Here is a 6900-nt window from a genome sequence, read left to right on the forward strand (position 1 = left end):
CTTAGATATCCCTTCAATAATTTATTCAAAAATTCCTTGACCACTTGTGCTTGAAATTCCAGCAGGAATTTCCGCTGAATGTTTTTTTTGAATGCTACAGAAATATCTTTTGGATTTCTTTCGGAAATTCCTCAAGGTTGTCATTAAGAAATTGCTTCAGGATGATTTTCAAGGACTTTTTCAGAAATTTCTTAAAGAATTTTTTCTCGAAATTATTTCCAGAGTTTCTACAGAAATGTCTTATACATTTCTTCCAGAAATGCCTCCGAAGGTATCTCAGGGACTTCTCTCTCAGGGAAATTTTGTACAGGAATCTGTCTTTTCAAGGAATCTCCAGACATTTGTCCCGCAGTTCATATTGCTTCAAAAAAAAATCTGGGATTCGTTTAGCAATTCTTATAGAGATTCCTTCAAAGCAATTTAAAAATGAATCATTGAAATTGAATTTAAAAAAAAAAAAAATCCAAAATGAAAAATATAAAAGGAATCTCAATTGACATTTCTGCAGGAATTCTTGGTGAAATTTTGGAAGGAATCCATGCATAAATTACTGAAATAATCTCGAAAGGAACTTATGAATAAATCTTTAGTTGAATTCCTCTATAAATCCCTTAGGGCATTCTTGCAGGAATACGTGGAGGTACATTTGGAGGTATCCCAGCGAAATTTATAATCCCAGGAGGATCAATTCTGAATTCTTTGAGGTAAACCTGGAAAAACTGAAAATTCCCTGGTGGAATTCTTATTGAGATACTAACGACAATTCTGAGATAGTCTACTAAAAAAATACTGGAGGGTTTTCTGTAAATACTTATGGAGTAGCCGTATTTCTAAAGGACCCCATCTTGGAATATTTGGAGAAACATCTAGAAAAACTTCTGTAAAGATTCCTGTACAAATCACAAATTTCTAAAGGAATTACTGTATTTGAATTTTTAGAACATATTATGGTAAAATTTCTGAATGAACTTCTTATAGAATCCATAAAGGAAACCCTGGAGAAATTTCTGGGAAAATACACCACCCGCCAATAGTATGGAATCGTTGCAATACTCAGTATTGCAGCACCCAAAATTGTATAAGGAGGAAAAATGGAGTGAACCTAGAATTAATTAGGTAGTGTGTGGATACGAGTTGCATTTTCAGAGAGAATTGGGGGGGGGGTGATTTAAGTGATTTGTGCTTCAAAGACCTGAAATAATCACATTTTAGTGTGATACAAAACTTTTTAGGTGCTGCAATATTCTGTATGAGTGTTGCAATATGCGTTTCTATGTTTATGGCGGGTTGTGTTGTGTACATGCAGGAATACGTGAAGGAATCTCTGTGTATTTTTTTGCAGGAATCTCCGTAGAAATACTTGCTGGAATTAATTAAAGTGATAATGGAAAAATCGCTGCAGAAATTCTTTAAAAAAAACTCAGGGAGATTTTCAAAAAATATATTACGAAGAACTTTTGTAAAAAAATAAAAAAAAAATCAATGAAATGGTCGGCGTTCAGCGAACTCTGAACTTTTCGATGTTATTTTGATGCAGATGCTTCATTTCATAAAAGAATAATAGTTTTTCAAAAAAAATAATGCGCTTGATTTGATACCCTAAGCCTTTGCTTGACATTTACCCAAAATCATTGAAAAACAGATGGTCCAGTCTGACTTAACGCCGACCAAATGGAACATAAAATTTCCTAAAGTAAAAAAAAAATCTTAATTTTTAATTGAATATCTGTAGGAAACCATGAATAACTTTTTTGAAGAATCTCTGTAAAACATTCTAAAAGAATTCACAGAAGATTTTTTGTACGAATTTTATGAGTAATAAAAATCCATGAAGTAATTTTTAAAGAGATCCATTGTAGAATCTGATTTTTTTTTTGAAGGAATCCTTGGAAAAAACATTTTCTAGAGGACTTCATCGGGATTTTTTTAAATGGGTACAATAAGATCTTTTTTTTTTCAATTTTCGCCAAGGGTTTACCAAGGAATATTAACATTTCTCAACAATTTATTCAGAAATTCCTCCTAGGGTTCTTTCTGGAATTTCGCTGAGGTATCTCCAGATCCCTCTAATCTAGAGATTCTTCCGAAAACTAATAAACTGGAGATTTCTTCAAAGATTCCTTCAGTAATTGTTTTTTTTTTCAGAAATGTATCCACGGATTCCTTCGGAAATTTCTTCAGGAATTTCTTCAGAAATATCTCCAGAAATTTATTTTGTATTTTAATGAAATCGCTGAGTTTCTGAAGCAATCCTTGGAACATTAAATTGTAGGGTTATAGATCCTATAGATTCCAATACTATATAGATACTGTGGTAGTTTAGCACATCAATGTTCTCAGTTTTTTTCAGGATTTCGTCCAAACTATCTCTCAAGTTTTTCTTAAGATTTCTAGCAAGATTTCACCTGGCAATCTTCCGATATTTTTCCGGGAATTTCTTACAAGGAATTTAGTAAGTTATCCCAGGTGATATTAGTGGGAAAAATCATTGAAAAATCCACGCAAGAACACCGGAAGCAATTATTAAAGAAATCCCAAAAATGAACATCCAGAATTTTGGAACGATTTCCGGTAAGGATTTCGAGAAAATCTCTGGGAATAGATCCAGATGCATACCGATACTAGCAATGTAGTGAACAATGTTTTTTTTTTTTTTTTTTATCGAAGTACAATTTCCCTGAGTATTCAAGATAGTCCCTGAGCATTCCACGTTTTTCCCTGTTAAATGAAATTCCCTGAAGATTCCTGGTTTTCCAGTTTTTTTTTTTAGAGAAGTAGACACCCTGGTCAAGAAAAAACTTTTCTCCTGCTCTGCCAACAATATGGGACATCTCGCGAGAAAAAAAAAAACAACTTAACCAAACAAGTTATTAGCTAGGCAACGAACTTCTGTTCTCTGAATATGACAAAAAAACAAGATCCTTTGGAAAGGACTGCTTCAGGAACGGATTCCATCCGTTGAGCTAGGCGAAACAATTTTCAAGTTCGCCTTAAAGGTAAACTGCCTCAGGAGCGGATTCAATCCGGTGAGTTAGGCGAAAAATATTGAAGTTCGTCGTACATTTTTCAATGAATTTCATTAAATGTTCTTGCAAATGTCTTCTACGAATCACTTTTGCGATTACAATAATTTTTAGGCGTTTTACTAAAAGTTTTAAAAGGTACTCCATATTCTTATCGTTTGCACTATGAATTTATTCTGGCAATACATCAAGATTTTTTTTCTTCAACAATTCATACAAGCAATGCACAGCAAATGTTTTCAGAGTCCCATTAGAATTTTTCAGGAAATTTAACAGAAATTCCAAAGTTTTTACAAAGAATTCTCACAGAAATTGTACGAAGTCTTGGTCCTCCTTCCAGAAAAAAAAAGTTATCTATTTTGTTGTGTTTTGTATGGTTTACTTCGCTTAGGATTTGCAACATAATTCTTAAAATTTAATAGCAGCTAATTAATTGAAGCACATTTTCTAGAATTACTTTTAGAAGACATTTGAAATTCAAGAAACGCTTCAATTATCGTGGAATAAAAAACTTTATGGAAACTTGTATAATAATAATTATTTTCAATAATATTGTTTTCATTGCCTTTTTGGATCACGTAGGTCCTAAAAACGCAGAAAAGTGACATATGAAATATCTTCTACTTAATTTATTAACAAATGTTTATGAGTTCAGGAAGAACTTGCTAAGAATGCAGCCCTTTCTTGTTCGAAAAAAATATAAGCTCTTGAAATCCTCTAGTGATTTGTATAATGAATGTGCAAGGTTTAAGGATTACACAAGAATCTGAAACTTCTAAGGATATTTACAGCATCTGTTACAACCCCACGGTGTTGTATCGCTCCTATTGATCGTACCCCCATCTACGGAGTGGCCGTGCGCCGATGGATGACAATGGATAGGGACTATTGTTCATAGAGATGGATTGAGGGAGAGGTAAAAATGTAAACAAGCCAGCAGGAGTGAATAGCAAAGTCATTGAAGACACATGCAATTTGGAAAGCTAAAATTTGATAGTTTATTTACTTCTTAATAATTAAAAATTTGCTTAAACTAAATCATTATATGCTAAAAGGTGAATTGAGCTTAATACTATGTGAATATATACAAAATTATCCTTCTTTTCCTATATTTAGCGAACAATTTAGTGCGACACAAATTAAGACTAAAGCTAACCTAAATCTATATCTAATTTCAACACGAAGACCTACAGGTAAATGAGACAAACTTGCTTAAATTGGATAAAATATTTATTAAATAACATGCTATCAGACCTCACAACGCTAGTCAGGGATTTTGGATCGAGTTTGGACATAGGAGGGACAAAGAACACGAAGATTGACTAAACGTGAGTAGCAACTAAACAAACAAAATATGAGTCTTATAATCGTAAAATTTCATGCAGGATATTAAAATATCTCCAAATACACGCGGATATTTAAAATCTCGGAAGACCACTCTTTCTTCGCCACCGAATTCTAACAGCATCTCTTCAAGAACTCCAATAGGTTTTTTTAACAACTGCTCTGTTGAACACAGCATTCAAGGTGCTCCGCCAAATATAAATGTTGAAACCCCTTTCACAGTGGATTTTTTTTCCGATTCACCTCTTCTACGTAACGCTTTACCTTGATTCATTTCTCTGAACCTCCGAAAAGGTGCACTGATATTGACCTAATTTGCTCCCATTTAGGTGCATCGACGACCGACCTGCTCCACTGGGGAAACATTCTTAGCTTCTTGGTAACTTACGGTTTTTATTATATTCCTACTCAATGGTCAACCGGGAATACCCACTTCCGTATTCTTCTTGTCACATCGCCACCACGTATACAACGCAATCACCCTCAGAGAAGTATTCTCCATCAAGGCAATTTATTGCCCCCGTACGAACTCGTGCACACAACTTCGGGTTCCCCATGCTCGAGGCACAAGAGTGATGATGCAGGCAAGCGGAGCCAGGAGGAACTTGGGGGAGCTCCTTTTCAATGACGTTTGCTTCGAGAATTATTATTCACTGTGACTGGTGCTTCCACTTGCTTGCTATTTGACGTAAACCAGAAAATCACTGCCCGGATCAAAAAACCAGGAGCCCCTGCGGAGCATTTTTTTTCTAACGATAATGATTTTCCAAACACTTTTGCTTCGTATTATTCCACTGCGTGATTCTGATATGCACCATCGGTGGACACCGAATTTTTTCTCACCTTTCCCAATGTTGAACTGGACGAACTGAAAACCCACGACTGCGGAACACTCTCGTAGCACAGGCAGGATTAGGAAAGCGCACAAAGGCTGCGAACGTAGTTGCTTCTTCTGCAAGCTCCGAATTGCGCTTGCTGTCGGATTTCCTTGCACCAAACTGACGGCAATCAACTGTGGAACATTTTAACCACCCGGAGGCGGATCAGGAACGCACTTTTCCGAACGATTGGTACGATTTTTCGGGGGTCACTTTTCCTCACGGGGACACACGCACGACGGAACAAAAAACTAATACGCGACGACGGAGGACGACTGATGGACTCGCTGGGCGAGAGATGACCGAAAAACTGCTTCAAAGTGACAGCGAACATTACGTGGCCACGGGTAGCACCGCACCCGGGCTTTGACAGCTCGGCTGGTGCTAGCGGGCGCGCATTTAAACGGTGGGGAGCGTGGGGTGAAAATCTGTAAACGAGGGAACAAACGCTTGATGAAACCAAAAATCGTTTTCCAAAAAATATCGTATTTTTAAGTTAAAACATTGGTTGTTAGTTAATCAAAATGTTGTTGTTCTCTACTTACCATCTGGAAAACAGTAAGACCACATCATAATTGAATTTTATTGGCTTTTCTCGGTGAACTTAATACTACTCAAAGAAGGAGGGAGTAACGAAAGTAATGAAAGAAACGGTGGATAGAATCGCAAGTGTGCGACGAGAGAAATTGAATAGAAGTTGAAAATTAACAGAGGGCCATAATTGAACAACACAATCACAACGACGACCCCTTTGCCTAACGTTCTCGTGTTGAACGGCTAGGTACTAGTAGTTTGATGATGACTGCTAGCCCTAGACAGGCAAAAAGATCGTGGTTGTGATCTGTTAAATGTTGTTCGGCTTTGCTTTCGGTTCTATCGATCTGTGACACTTGTTCAGAGATTCATATCGAGCGAACGTTACTTATTTGATTTTCGCGCTTTCATCTCGTATGCTCCTATTGTGTCCAAAATGATCTTATTCGAACCGAGTTTCATTCTTTCTTGCCAACTGGATTTTACTTTCTAGGTTTAATCACCGCATGACTTTATCATAATTGAATTTTATTGGCTTTTCTCGGTGAACTTAATACTACTCAAAGAAAAAGGGAGTAACGCGAAACAACGGGCAAGAATGGATCATTGAAACCGACTTTTCTGCTACTCATCGCATCAAAAAAAAAAGCGCCACCGTATATGGACGGTAACACAGTGACAGCAGTCGAGTTACGTCAAACACACAAGGCTACGGTGGCGCTATCTGTTCATTTCATAGTGGCCGTTTTAGTTATTTTAGTGATCCATTGGAACTTGGAATGTATTAACCCTAGCCCAGCAGGGTAAACTGGCACAACTAGTTAATGAGGTATGCCGTATGAAGCTTGAGATCCTAGGACTGAGCGAAGCGAAGTCCGTTGGTCGAACTTTGGAGAACACAGATTGGCCAGGGTCAAATTCTACTATACTGTGGCCTACGGGGTGAACACGCTCCTCGCTACCGTGGAGTTGGTTTGCTGTTCAGCGCTCACGCCCACGCTGAGCTCATGAAGTGGGAACCTATTAATGAGAGGATAATTGTAGCCAGATTCAGAAAACGGGTTCGAAACCTTACCATGATCCAATGTTACGCGCCAACCGATGCTGCCGAATTGCAAGAC

The 6900-nt window shown here is 37.1% G+C and overlaps 1 protein-coding gene across 1 annotated transcript in view; it reads right to left on the reverse strand.

The window, feature by feature from the left end:
- The window catches only part of LOC115263293 (protein transport protein Sec24A), a 46323-nt gene extending 40759 nt beyond the window's left edge, over positions 1–5564 (reverse strand). Inside the window, exon 1 of the mRNA XM_029866450.2 lies at positions 5211–5564. The gene's annotated coding sequence lies outside the window, so the exon portion shown is untranslated. The remainder of the gene's footprint in view (positions 1–5210) is intronic.
- Positions 5565–6900: the final 1336 nt, after the last annotated feature.

This window comes from Aedes albopictus, chromosome 2 (genome assembly GCF_035046485.1).
Source record: "Aedes albopictus strain Foshan chromosome 2, AalbF5, whole genome shotgun sequence".
NCBI classification, from domain to species: Eukaryota; Metazoa; Arthropoda; class Insecta; order Diptera; family Culicidae; genus Aedes; species Aedes albopictus.